Below are 16,001 nucleotides of genomic sequence, written 5' to 3' on the forward strand. Positions count from 1 at the left end.
TGGAGGTCGTAGCAGTTGCATTGAATCATTAAATTGCGCTATATATTTCAAAATAATTTTATGTACGCTAGAACTTCAAATTAAATGAACAATCTTCATAATGTATGATTGGTCATAACTGAGACCAAGTTGAACTACATTCGTCATAACTAAAATCGGACACATCATATTCTGATGGTGTGCTGTCAAAATCTATGTACTGAATGTTCCAATGTTTGGATTTATGACAGGACTGGGCAAATACTGCTTACGGCACATCATTTTCTACTGACCAAGCTCCAGTTAAGATCAACAAAAACGGTTGTGTGACAAAGGAATAGCATGGTTGAATGATAGCAAGGTAACTGGCAGTGTTATCCGAGAGAGTCGCTATCTGATGGGAGCTTCACTGTTCCATTTCATTTATTAATTTAGTGGAGATAGAAAGTGGTGATCAAAAGTGGGGCATGATAGCTCGAGCTTCCAAATAGTCACAGTATTGCACTTGTCAAATGTAAACCTCTTACCCTGACTTGATAGACCAGAGGTATTATCGCGTTCAGTCATGTTGTGTTTTAATGAATAGAATGATCACCTGTCTCTTGGCCAAGGCGTTCAAAACTCGTGTATGTTTGTTTAATAACAAAGTGAGAATTCAGCAGCTGTTGAAAGCATCACTCATCAAACTTGCACCGGACAGTGGACTACTCATCTTATGCTCCTGGTGTACACATTTTCTGACAGTAGATATCACTGCAACGTGTCACTATATACGTACAACTCCGCACCACTCATGGTTCCATTAGACCAAATAAATTCCTATTGACGACCATAGTAACAATTCTTAATAAAACTAACAGAAGCATCGTTTCAAACCACCGGGCCAGTATATACACTGACAGTGTGATACCTCCCATTGATAATTATTCGAAGAAACTATACTGTCACGTATCGTTTTAAGCACTTACAGGGACTTTACAGTACCCACCATATGATCCGCACAAAATGCCAATATAATTTTTACTGCCACCCCAGTTATTGACAAGTACAAAATGTCACTAGTGCAATAATTGTTCAGGTAATAAAACATGTGGAACTGATGGGGCATTTGTCATATTGTTTGCACAAATAACCAGTGTCACATATATCCACCAATCACAGCCATAGTTACAGTTTACTCCTTAAACTTTTGACGGTGCATTTCGAACTCTGACCTGACAATCACATGATTGGTACATTACAACCTATAATGAAAAAGTTTAAATTTCAAAAAGTGTCCAATTATATATTTTTGAGGTTATTTTCTAGTGTACCCCGGTATGAAATGATATTGCCAGCAGAGTAAGTAGAACTACAGATCAGTGTCTTCAATAGTACCTACCAAAATGGATGTACAGCATAATACATATACATGGGAATGAGGTGCATCATATTGTATCCTTGTCTGGTATGTAGCACAGCTGAATAATATAACACCCATGTGGGTTTGTATACTGTATAGGGTACATACTCCAAACTGAGCTATTCAGAATACCCGACACAAGAAGAACTTTACATGGAGATGCTATGTACTGAGTGAACCACAGAAATCAGAAAAAATAATCCTCATAACATCACATTCGCACCCAATTAGTGACCAAACCACTGATGAGGCAGCTGTAACTAGTACCTAATTAATCAATGGAAGCAGTGAAAGACTAATGTCCATTGAGGCAAAGTTTACAATATACACAGGGAAAATGAGTCAAAAATGAAGTGACAAGGTGTCGACATTACGAAATCTGGCTAATTTGGGGGGTAACAAATGTGTTTGCATGTATCAACATATGGAAATAAATTGTCTTCATTTAATATTACTATCCATGCACCAGCAATGTTTGTCATTTAATTTCTGAAATCTTCATAGTTTTAAGCAAACCATTACACATATATTACAATGCCAGCATTGAAAAAAATCATTACAATTTGGTTTCAAGAAAGGACATGTTGCATACCACAAGAACAGAAGACCAGTCACAAGGGGGTGGACCACACCAACAGTGAGAGAGACAATCATACTTACAAAATCAATGACTGAAAGGGTCTTACATACCAGTGCTCATGGTGTGCAGGTGACACAAGTTCAGGCTGCGGATTCCTGTCGGCTTTTGCGTGGACTGCAGAATACCCCCAACACAGCTGGAACTGTGTTCTGTGGCTCCGGCTGGTGCAAGGTAAACAATTACCACTGCATGACACATTGATTACAGAAAATAAAATCACTCACTGAACATACATGTAGCATATTAAAACCCTTTGAGGGCTATTTTCACCAAACATTTACTAAAATTATTACAAAGACCATGTTCTCTGGCCTAAGATTAAATCGCTGAGCTTTTTCGGGCTTAACATCACCAATTTCAGATTAAATGGATAAGTGTCTGCATGAAATTTACATCTGCAAGTATCAAACCATGATAAAACATCAAAGAGTAGGAATGTTGCACTATACAAAATACACACTACAGTGTAAGGGGAGATAATCTACATGAAAAACTACATGAGAATAAATACATAAAATTGTAGGGAATACAGTAACAGTGGTTACTTACACTGAAGTTAAATGAGGGTACCTTTGATTAACAGGCCTGAGGCAGACTCCTACAGGCTGATTCACATAGGCAAGCTGGGGGACATGATGAACAGGGTTTGGAGAGAACATGCCCATGCCGTTCCCAACTGCAATTCAGGTCGACTAAAATTCAACTTTGCCACAGAGGAGCAAAGAGGTGTCTGCACCCGCCAGCAAGTCCACTGCACACCATGCATGTACAAGTCACCAACATTTAATCTGTACACAGAAACACAGACACACACACAGAGGGGCAGGGGCAGACGACAAACACAACCTAATGTCACAGTACAAGTAGGCCTCACAAAAATGCCAATAAGTATCACCAATTTTCGGTTGCTGTGTACCTGCTTAAATATCCCCCCACCTTCACATAAGGGCTGTCAGAAAAATAGCAATAAAGTAGCTGACACAATCACACAAGTAAATCAAGAAGACATGTACGCCAAACGGGAGGAACTTAAAGTAATTAACAAAGTCAGGGGTACACAATCCAACATTATCAACATTCAATGTGATGGCATGTATAACAATGCCCTGTATTCTGGCATAGGCAAAAACACCGTTCCAACCTGCCATGCAAGTGGTATATACTGCTGTAGAACACACTACAAAAGACAAAAAGGTTATAGCAATTTCCAAAAAAAAATAAATTATGTTCAAAACGGCACAGTATAAATAATTCGCAAAAATGTGCAGAAAATATGTATGTTCGTGTGACATTCCCATGGCAATGTCGATAGGAAATAAAAAGGAATGGGCAAAAGATTGTTTACTACAAATTAAAAGTAAGAACAATTTAGAAGTACAATACCTGACGACAGATCCGGAAACAAAGGGTTTCAAAACTGCCACTGAACTATATCAGGAAAATGTCACTAACATCGAACCGCATTTTCTTCTTGACACCAGGTACCTTTCTGAAAACCAAAGAAAATTTGTCAAAAATTCTAATTCAGTAGAAACAATGATGCCAGGTAGAAAAAAACAGAGAGAGTTAAATTACAATCTAGGTTTTCCAATGACATTGCCATCAGAATATGATCAAGCCTTTAAAATGCATGCAGGAAATATTTCTAAATTCATGCGTGCAATATCCTACACTCGCGAGTGTAAAAGATACTCACATGTCTGTAGAAATATTACACACAACTGGATCTCTAAGAGTTGTTTCCTAAATAATAACTTTCAAATTGATACTACAGAAGAAAACACTAACACTTTAAGAGCATGTGTCGACTACCGCCTAGGCCCAAAGATACTGCAACACACCAAATTCAACACGAATACACAAAAGTGTGAGGTAGAAAACAGATGCCTAAGACATTCTTTACCGAGACACACAACATTCTCAAAAACCTTTGCCGGCAGAGCTCACAGCGCAGTACACAGCATCAACAACGGGCCCGCTGAATCTGTAATACAGCTGTCACAGCGTATGGGCTGCAGCTTCCCACCTGGAAATAAAGTTGTAAAATCTTTTTTTAAAAATGCAAGCGTACAAATTTAGGCAGCAGCTTAAAAAGAAATCTGTTGAGTATAAAAGATGTCAAACTAGAAAATCTCTGCATACACTGTATGAGATTCAGCAGGAACAACAAACATATCAGAAAGGCATTATGCTGCAACAAAGCATCAAACACAAAAAAGCCGAGCATAATAACGCAAAAAATAAATTTCAGACAAATAAAAATTAAATAGTAAAAGAAAACATTGATTTTAAAAGCAGTTCATCTCACAGAAGACGGTGTGGTACATGCTGTTGGCTACAGTTTACATTCTTTTCTACTCTTATTAGCAGGCCTGGGTTCCAAAACCAGGTGACTTGCATTTACACAACAGCGAACATGACATAAATGGCTTATTTCAAAAATCCCATGGTACACAACCATGTCTGTGGGAAGTAATTTATTCTGTGTCATGTAGGCCAACCGATGGGCTCTCTCAACTTTTGCTCTTTGGGAAGAAGGCCACACAATTATCTGTTTCCCATACCCATCGGGTGTGACACTACCCTGTCAGACAGTGCATTTCTAATGTCCAACATTAACTTCGCTTTTTTATCAAGCAGATATTTCAAATGGTGCCAAAAGTCATCCATTATGAATTCTTATAGACTGGTACCAACTAATTAACAGACAAACCTGAATATTAATGATAAATTTTTTTTGTGTGTGGAAATTGCTGTGTAGGTTCCAGTAGATCAAATAAATTCCTATTGACGACCAATTCTTAATAAAACTAACAGAAGCAACGTTTCAAACCACCGGGCCAGTATATACACTGACAATGTGGTACCTCCTATTGATAATTCTTCGAAGAAACTCTACTGTCACGTATCGTTTTAAGCACTTACAGGATGTTTACAGTATCCACCCTCTGTTCCGCACAAAATGCCAGTAGAAATATTTATTGCCACCCCAGTTATTGACAAGTACCAAATGTCACTAGTGTAATAATTGTTCAGGTAATAAAACATGTGGAACTGATGGGGCATTTGTCATATTATTTGCACAAATAACCAGTGTCACATATATCCACCAATCACAGCCATAGTTACGGTTTACTCCTTAAACATTTGATGGTGCACTTCGAACTCTGGTCTGACAATCACATGATTGGTACATTACAACCTATAGTCAATAGTCATCAACACTCATATGTAAATATGATACTCATATGTCAATACATGATCTGACAGATCATTCCAGTATGTTCTATATCTAGAGGAAAGGTCCAAACCATATAGATGTCACTTTGTAACTAAATAATGATCCTAGCTGTCATCATCGCTTGGTTGGATCGATAGTAACTGTCATATTGCTTGTCATGGTAAACGGGCTATATATGAGAAATGTACTACGAAGCAATTAAAGAAGCTCGAGCTCTCCTAGATAATTACCTCCTATCTCCATTAGAAACCATGAAAGCCCACATAACACCTTTGTCCTGAACTTCGTGTGTTGTGACATGGGTAACTCAAACCATTCAGAAACCCAGTCTGATTAAAATTAGCTCTACTGGGTCTACCAGTAGATCTAACAGCATTGCGTGGACTCCCATGTCCAGGTGACATTTCATCTATAAATAACAATTTTAATATCGACCAATTACACTTTTCCTTTTATAGCATTATTTGGGAGTATACAAATTCTAAAAATATCGAGCGAGACTATTTATGCAATGGGCGAACTTGTGGGTCTATTTCAACACTGAAAAAACAGGGGGAAAAGTGAAGTGATAAACTCTGGATTGTATTCTAGTATAAACAGATTTTATGGCTATACCATCACGGTTTTTGTTTCGTCTTGAAACGAATTTTATATAAAATTATATATTGCAATTAGTTTCCGGCATACTTCGTAATTCACCCGAATCATTTCTTATACCCTCAGCATAATCCCGAATGTTTTCAAATTCTTTTCAAATCACTGGCACGATTTTGCAAGTAAGGTTTTGATTGGTCGAACGAAAGGTCGACTGGTCATGAGCTCCAACGGGCTGCTGTTAGGTCCACATGTAATAGTGGAGCTAATTTTAATTAGATTGCCAGAAACCTGGGATAAAAGTGGCACTAACAAAATAAAAAAGAAACAATAAAGCTCCCATCTGACTAATTTTTCAAACAACACTGATTAAGCACCATCTATGTCTGTCATTCCTTTCTCACATACCCCTCTTCTATTGGTCCTGGTTGGAGCTAACACTCCGATGAACAGCCAGTACACAGACAGCTCAGCATCAGCATCTAATCTGTTCAGTTTTGTGAGATAGACTAGGTTTCTGTTAATAACAATGCATATTCATTGAATTTAGTTCTAATGGACGTCAAATTATTTCGAAATATATTGCACTTTCCAAAATGGCATCACATTGTAAACAAGATCCATAAAATGATTGTGAATGCGCTGTTTAGTGGAAATAGACACCTCATTTATTATTCTGTATCAATTAGTTAAAAGGGTTCCAGCATTTTCTCATGTATAGGTTGGACTATACCAATTAAAATCCCATTGGTGACTGTTAAGATATTGGCCTAAAACTACTATACACAACGTATCAACCAAAATATGAACCATAGATATGAATACTACAACACCTCACCCAAAGTATTGACTGAGTTAAATGGCACCTTTCATGGCTCATTTTCGAGATAACAGGATGTTGTTACAAGCCCCGTCAATTCCGCACAAAATGGTAGTGCTTAGATTTACAGGCACCCCATGTATGTTTCACTTCGAACTTTGACCCAGCCGAGATGCTATTTGGTGGAGTACTACCTATAAGCAGAACTGCACTGTTTCAGAAAGTGTCGAATAACCTGTTTTTGGTGAATGGCAGGTTCACATGTTTTATAAGATAAAGTATTAAGTTGACTGCAATGTCCTATTTGGAGTCAAGCGCTTATGAAAGTGCATATGACAATGTTCGTAACTACATACTAAAATAATATGAAATGTAATGTTGTGTTCTTTTGTGTCTTCAAGGAGTACAGTTGACGATAATAACCTGTGTTTGATTATGCATATTATGTGTGATATACTTGTTAATCCCAGCACTATGAATGCACCATGTCACCTACATACAGTGACTAGTGAATTATTTTCTCTCGTAACCTAAAAATTAGAAACTTCTGCTACGGGCAGGTCTCTTTAACCAACATTTATTAGAAAGTAGTCCAGTGTCATGGGTCTTTTTAAATGTGCCAAGTTGTACAATACCAAGCATTGCAGGAATGTAAGCAAAGTTAAGAAACAAGGTGTATCACACCTCTAGGTCAGAGGTTACTGTTGTGAGGAGTCAAACTGTCAAACAATTAGCTCACAGATGGGTGTCCCTCTCAACATCAATTTAAATCACTGGTAATTAGGTCAGCTGCTTAAACTATATTAAAAGCAAGCATGCTGCTACAGTCATTTCACAACTGTCACTTGACTAAAAATAATCACCCATTCCTATTAGACTATTTAACAAATTTTAAAATGCCGCCAGTGAGAAAAAGTGCAAAATGTGGATTTAAGAAAGGGGACATTCGACATAATAAATCCAGGAAGTGTGCGAAAGTGGATACAGGTGTGTACGAAATGAGACGGACAGCCAGACTAACCAAGTCCATGACAAAAAAAGTCTTGGACACTGAGGATCATAATGTCCAAGTTGGACAATTGCCGACGACAGCGCCATACCGAATACTGCGATCTGTGGCAGACCCACCAACTGAAACCGAGCAGTGTTTCAACAGCACCATAGGTTCAAGGTAAATAATGCTAATGTACTTAATCTGAATACCCTACATATTCTAATTGACTTCTTACAATAGTTCTTACAGGCATGTATCAGGGCAGAGATAGGTTGGAAAGGTGAAAAAATTAGAAAAAAGCAATTAAATTATACCTTTTATATGAAAGTTACACATTACATACCTTGTAGCATGCAAATCACATTTTTGTTGGATAAATACACTATTTATGTGATTACAAACACAATCACAAACAGTCAGATTTGAAAAATATGGCTTGCAAACAATGTCAACTTGGCATGGTAGCACTGGTGAAAACAGTCAAACAGTCCAAGGGAGATAATCTATCAATGAAAATGCTAGATACCAGAAAACATTAAGAAATGAGGTAGTGCTAGTATTTATGGACTTCTATTTGGGTTTTATCAACAGATCAGAGGCCGACACATACAGGGTCCTCCACATGGGCAAACTGGAGCAAATGATGAATAGTACATATAACGACCACCGCACTTTGGCTCCAGAATGCCATCGTCAACTGATGTGGGATTTCCCGGCGGAAGAAAGAAGGGGTGTGTGCACCCGGCAGCGTTTGTGCTGTAACATTTGTACATACCACTCTGGTATGTACAACTTGTACACAGAGGTGGACAATCCAAAGCGAAAGTGTCGAGGTCATAAGGCAGCTCAGCCAAATGTGTCAGTGCAGATCGGTCTAACGAAAATGCCCATTGGGGTTCAAAACTTCCGGCTCCTGTGTCTCTGCATGAACATACCAGCACTGTGTGTTGCGGGGTGTCAAAAAACTGCAAACAAAGTATGTGACACTATTATAAACAGTAAGAAAACCGACATGCAGGCTAGGAGAAACAATCTTAAAACAATAAACACTATCAGGGGTTGTTAACCAAATGCAGTAAATTTACAATGTGATGGCATGTACAACATTCCATTATATTCTGGGGTTGGAAAGACTCCACTCAGGTGGTCTACACAGCAACAGAACACAACTCATCACAGAAGCAAGTGTTGGCTATTGCTACAAAAAATTAATTATGCTCCAAACGTCACGGCATTAGTCAATCACATACATGTCTGAATGATCCAATATGCTCTCGCAATATCCCAAAGACAATGTCCATTGGAGATGAAAAAACTAGGGCTAAGGACTGTTTAACTGATCTACAAAATGACGGTCTTGACGTACATTACATGACAACAGACCTGGATGCTAAAGGTGCTGAAGAGTTATACCAGCAAAATGTTACCGACATCGAACCACAAATGTTAATCGACACACGACATGTTTCAGAAAATCATCGCAAGTTTGTTAAAGGTGCAAAATGTGTTGAAAATATGATGCCAGGACGGACAATATCTGACAAAAAGAAATTACAGATCAAATTCTCCAGTGACATTGCTTTTAGGTGCCAGGCAGAGTATGAACAGGCTTATAGAATACACGCAGGAAACATTCCGAAATTCATGCATGCACTGTCATACACATCTGATGCCATCGCAGCCTGTTATCAAGGCAATCACAACAAATGTATAAAACATTCATTTGTCTGCAAAAATGCAAGTAAAAGCTGGCTGGTTAAGAGTACCTTTCTCAATTCGCATTTCAAAATTGCCACTAACAATGACACCGACTTAAGGAAGTGCATAGACTATTGTCTCGGACCCAACATGTTACAAATGACTAAATTTAATACAAACACACAAAAATCTGAGGCTGTCAATAAAAGCATTAGAAAATCATTACCAAGACCCACAACTTTCAGCAGAAACTTCTCAGGGTGGGTACACAGTGCAGTGCACAGCATCAATAATGGGCCTGTAGAGTCATTAGTTAAGTTGTCAAGGGATATGGGATGTTAATTCTCATCGGGTAGTAAGGTCATTTCAGCTTTGCACAAAGTCGAACATAACAGAACTCTGCAACTAAATTGACAAAAAACAATGACATATAAAATTAAAAGATGTCAGAAAAGAAAGGTTCTGTACGCACTGTATGAAAAACACCAAGAAGATGAAAAATATGAAAAAATCTACATCTTAAAAAATCACGCTTCGCCCTCGAAAGTCGAACATAATTACGCAAAATCTAAAACATATCCCCACAAGTTCCAATAACACACACAATTAAAAAAAAACCCCACAGACTAACAATACCTCACAACAGACAGTGTGCTCTATGTCCCTCGAGACACAGGCCCTGGTGTTTGCAATTAATTCTATCACTGTTATTTACATGCGTTTCTAATGTCAAATGTTCGGCATTTATGCACTGCCTATTGTGACACAAATGAGAGATTTCAAGCACTCCTTTGTGAACTGCCATATCAGATGGCCATTTCTTGTGTCTTATCATGTATGCCAGTCTGTGAGCTTTCTCTATTTTGGGTGCAGGGGTGTTAGGCCAATGCACTTTCTGGCGGCCATATCCATCAGCATTCATGGAACCTATAACCACATGCTACATGCATGTTCACCTACATTAAATTCAGTTTTTTTGTCTAAAAGATATTGCACATGTTCAAAAAATGACTCCATGATTACTAATTAATTCAAAATGGCAGTTACACATCAGTTAAAAACCGGAATGTATGATAATTAGGACATACCACAAAATGTCACTTTCTCTATAGGTTGGACTATACCAATTAAAATCCCACTGGTGACAGTGTTAAGATATTGGCTTAAAACTACTATACACAACGTATCAACCAAAATATGAACCATAGATATGAATACTACAACACCTCACCCAAAGTAGTGACTGAGTTAAATGGCCTCAGACCACAATTAATTTTGCTATATATTTTTATATAGCCTTAGTGGCTATAACATTTTTATTAATATCAGCAGGCCCGTGAAGTTTTGTATGTACCTTTGCCTGCATGGGGGACACATACCCTGAAAAGGACAACCCCTGTTGTCCAGCTCTTTCTCCCAGCATATTGGTTTAAACAGACACACCCTCTAAACCAGGCCGGAGTACACGCATTTTACACAAAAAGCACTACTTTTGCATGGGCCGGAATTACCACAAACAAGTCTTCAATGTCAACAAGTTACACATGTTTACAAACTACATGCTATCCCCTGTCACTTCAGTTAAACAGTTGCCACTTCATAGCTGTCTGCCATGAAATAATCACAGTCAAACAGCAGACTACTTGCGCGGTCAAATTTCCGAATTTTGGACAACCAAATGGGAAGATAACTGTAATCTGAGGCCAAATGGCACCTTTCATGGCTCATTTTCGAGATAACAGGATGTTGCTACATGCCCCGTCAATTCCACACAAAATGGTAGTGCTTAGTTTTACAGGCACCCCATGTATGTTTCAAGCACAAGAGTGCCTGACACACTGATACTGCACAAAATAAAACTGCATGCATTTATTACCTACATAAAACTGAACTTGATGCAAGCAACCACTGTCACATTTATCACCAATGGCAGGACTCACGGCTTTAACTCCTCCATTAAAAGTTCGGGTCACTTCGAACTTTGACCCAGCCGAGATGCTATTTGGTGGAGTACTACCTTAAATATTATGAACAATGGCCATCTTGGATTTGAAGATCAATATGATGTCAAATTTTCTAAATAATATCACCAATAGATTGTGCAGCCATTGCTCCGTATTCACTTGTAATCTAACCCAAATATTTCAAGAGCTCTGACATTTTCTAATTATCAATGTGGTGAACAACGGCCATCTTGGATTTCAATGTCAATATGCCTTCAAACTACAAAAATAACCCCAACAAAAAGACTAGCCATCCTCCTTGCCATGGTTATAGACACCTTATTCGTGATTGTAACGTGTATATTAAGTGAGATGTGGCGTCTTTCGATTTCCATTATGTATATTTGGCCCTCTGGTGGATTTGCTAGAACTTTCGCGAGGTACATGGGGCTAAACATTTTATAAAGGTCCCAGAGATTTCATATCCACCCTCAAACTTTGGTCCACGAAAAATGGTCACGGGGCAGCCAAATATGACCCCACTAATATACATCAAGACATATCGTTGTGTATGAAGCATCTCTGTTTGTCAGGAAACAAAATAGAGGTACATACCTCTTGTTGTCCGTGACAGCCGTCAACCGAATTCACACCGAAGACATAAAGTCTTTATCCGTCACCTAGTCATGTGATATTTGAAAAAGGACTTTTTTTTTACTCCTATATAAATGATTAAACGTTTTTGTCATAACATTTAATATATTGTGGTACAAACTGAAGTTAAATACATTGGAAATGCACTAGTTATTTAATTCATTATTACAAATAACTGTTTACGAGTATTTGTTATCCAACGATGAAAGTTGATAACGCCTGTGACCAGTTTAAATTTAGATGGGGTTTTTCCCGACTATTTTCGAAGATTGCCCGATTAACGAGAGGTTTTTGCACGAAATAAGGTCACCCCAACAAACTAGTATCAATCGAACGCAGAAAGTGTGTGGGTGCTTCTAAGAAATATTCACCTAATGCGTGCCTTGTACTACCAAACAACTAGACGTAGAACGTGCGTGGTTTTTAACAAGGAAAATTCACCTAATATGTGCCTTGCAGTACCAACAAATAAGGACAAAGGACGACCTATTAAAATGTTGAACGTGAACGGATGTTTCGTGCTTATATACCACGAAGGTTTCAAGCACGCCTATCTGGGGCTTAGCCTCTGACATCGCTAGTGATTTAAAGTCCGGGGCAGGAGGGTTAAAATGTTGGAACTGCATGTACTTCCAGTAGCGGATCCAGAAAATCCATTTAGGGACCCAGTGATATGAGGTGGAATGCCAAGGGAACTTTGGGGGAGGTTTGGAGGGGGGATCGTAAAAAAAATGAAAATGAATATATCATAAAATTACAACTATCGTAAAATTTAGGGGCAGCCCCCACACCACCCCCACCTCCTAGATACGCCTCTGACTTCACTAAACTCTCTCAACTTTGCTCTCTCGTAGTTCGGGTGTCTTCTAGCCACGTTTACTTGTGAAGATTGGTCTAAAGCATACTTATAATTTTACAGTCGGGACACATACATTACTATCAAGCTAAATTTGCATAAATAATGTAAATTTTCTGAAAAATTGTTACTTATTATAGATACTTAGAAAAGGGACATACGTTTATGTTGGCAGATTCTTTCCTAATTGCAATATTTTTAAAAAGGTATGCGTACAAAGAAAGACATGTGTGACTTTCTGTCAGCTGTGTGGAAGTATCATTTCCATCAATACAATAAAAAATGCTAAAGCTAATATATATATATATATATATATATATATATATATATTTATTTATTTATTATTATTATTATTATTATTATTATTATTATTATTATTATTATTATTATTATTATTATTATTATTATTACATTTATAATTAAATACCAAATTTCATAACACACACATACACACAAAGACATACATAATACATACATACATGAGAGTTGGTATTTAATTATAAATGTAATAATATGGGGGGTTTATATATTAGCTTTAGCATTTTGTATTGTACAAGGGGCAGGACGTTGCCCAGTTTTAAAGCGCCCGCTCGATGCGCAGTCGGTCTGGGATCGATCCCCGTCGGTGGGCCCATTGGGCTATTTCTCGTTCCAGCCAGTGTTCCACGACTGGTATATCAAAGGCCGTGGTATGTACTACCCTGTCTGTGGGATGGTGCATATAAAAGATCCCTTGCTGCTAATCAAAAAGAATAGCCCATGAAGTGGCGACAGCGGGTTTCCTCTCTCAATATCTATGTGGTCCTTAACCATATATCTGACGCCATATAACCGTAAATAAAATGTGTTGAGTACCTCGTTAAATGAAATAGTTCCTTCTTCCTTTTAATTGTACAAAGGTATATGCCAATTCATCGGTTCCCTTTTGCCACAAACGGACTTTGATAATTGATAATGCAATACATAAAGACTAAAGGCAGACATGCGCAGGCTTTTCCCTTGGCTACTATTCTATCAGTTGCCTTGTTTGTTTGTTTGTTTTGTGTGTTTGTTTTTTTTTTTTGGGGGGGGGGGTAACTTTTCTTTTTAAAAAAAACGAGATTGTTTTGTTGTTGTTGTTGTGGGGTGGGGGTTTTTGGTGGGGGGGGGTGTAAAACATGATTTTCGACTTCATATAGGTTCTTCGTTATAGAGTCGCATGCGAATTTCAATTCTTTTTGTTACGCAAATGGGCTATAGTAACCAGCTATTCACGCCGAGCTTCCACATCATTTTCATTTCAACTAATTTTTGAGCTTATATCCAATTAAGATTCAAGCACGCTGTGCTGGGCACACACCTCAGCTATCTTGGTTGTCTGTTTAGAACAGTGGGTTAGTGGTTAGTGAGAGAGAAGAGGGTGTAATGGTCTTACACCCACCCACTGAGTCGTTAAAACTCGCTCTGGGTGGGAGCCGGTACCTGGCTGCGAACCCTGAACTTACCAGCCTTGTGTCCGATGGCTTAACCACGACACCATCATACCTGTCAACTGTCACGCATTTGGCGTGAGTCTCACACATTTGTAAGAAAGATCACGCTCTCACGCAACGCTACTACAATCTCACGCTTTTTAAAAATAAAACTATTTAATAATAGTGATTTGTATTTTGGAGCTGAATGGAATTATGTGCAGGGACCTGGGTCTCTGTATTAGTTACCTACTAGTAGTAATACAGCATATGGAGCCTGCCCTCTGTTCTGTACCAACAATCACTACCGACGACCGACTTATATGGTTTAACATTAAGCGTAATAAACTTTTACTAAAACCTGCACTCGCTCGATTTTTAGATATCTCCATTTTGGGCTTCAACAAACAAACAAAAAACCCTGTTTTACCCAGGGTGATTAGCCTCATGCAGGGCCGTAGCTAGCATGGGGGCATGGGGGGGAGGCAGAAATGGAGTTTTAGACTATTAACTACTCAGTTACAACCCCCCCCCCCCAAAAAAAAAAAAATCCTAGCTACGGCCCTGCCATGGATCCATTGATCAGGGCTTGGGACCTGGACCTGACCAAGAGCCTGCAGTCCCTGGACCTTGACTTCTAATTTTCTCACGCCTAAAAATTGCCACACGTTGACAGCTTTGCACGATCGAGGCCGGTGCTATTTATTAGAATAATAATAATCAATTAATCGAAATAATCAGTTGTACCCCCGCAATGAAGCGGGAAGTGTTGAAGAATATTGTCAACTTTAATTTAGTCAAAGTTAAAGTTTGTTTTGTTTAACGACACCACAAGAACATATTGATGTATTAATTATCGGTTATTGGGCGTCAGATATTTGGAGAAAAAACGCTACATTTTGCTATTAGTAGCAATGGATATTTTATATGTACCATCCCGCAGACAGGTTAACACATAACACGGCATTTGATATACCAGTCTTGGTACACTGGCTGAAACGAGAAATCGGGGATCGATCGTTATTCCTAAACCGAACGCGCACCTGGCGAGCGCTTTGTTACTGGGTTACGTTCCACCCCAACAAACCCTAACTCAAATTCTCGCCTATATATAGGCCTATGTACAACAATGTGAAGCTATTTACACAGAAATATTACTTACTATATAGGAATAAATATGTAGAAATCCATTAGGTCTATTTTTGTTGTGTCATTATCAGCAAAAGTAGCAGAATGCTTTGTGAAGTTGGCGTCACTTTTAATATCCGGGCATCTGCATTTTTTAAATAATACACGATCACATGACTGGTCTAGCTTTCTATTTACATTCGCTTCGTCCTCGCCTGTACATTTTAGTTTTGCAAATTTTAATTATAATCTGTGAAAAGAGACAATAGTATGAACGTGATGCACTAATGCATTAATTTATTACTGAACTATTTGCGAGTGTTTTAGGTAAAAGTTAGTCACAACATTCATATTTACAGATTAAATTTAGATGGGGATTCCCCAACTGATAAATCCCGTGTAAAAAGGAAGATGTCAATAACTTTACCGGGGGAGAAGGTGGGCGAGGGAGGGGGTCGGCAATTATATCAATAAACCTTTTAACTGGGACGGAAGCATAATCCGATCAAGACAACATCAGATTTGGGGGAGTGCTGTAGTATTAGTGATTTGAAAAGAAACACTGTTTTGTTAAATTAGGTGTGGTAATAGTTTAATCACA

The 16,001-nt window shown here is 38.3% G+C and overlaps 1 long non-coding RNA gene across 1 annotated transcript; it reads right to left on the reverse strand.

Annotated features, from left to right (window-relative positions):
- Positions 1-3,343: 3,343 nt before the first annotated feature.
- On the reverse strand, positions 3,344-15,541 carry LOC121373822. Its single transcript, XR_005958137.1, has 6 exons — positions 15,435-15,541; positions 9,595-9,773; positions 8,446-8,635; positions 6,265-6,373; positions 3,925-4,047; positions 3,344-3,510 (listed from the first exon to the last, which is right to left on the reverse strand). It is a non-coding gene; the product is annotated as an uncharacterized LOC121373822 (long non-coding RNA).
- Between the last annotated feature and the right edge of the window lie 460 nt (positions 15,542-16,001).

This window comes from Gigantopelta aegis, chromosome 5 (genome assembly GCF_016097555.1).
Source record: "Gigantopelta aegis isolate Gae_Host chromosome 5, Gae_host_genome, whole genome shotgun sequence".
Lineage (NCBI taxonomy): Eukaryota > Metazoa > Mollusca > Gastropoda > Neomphalida > Peltospiridae > Gigantopelta > Gigantopelta aegis.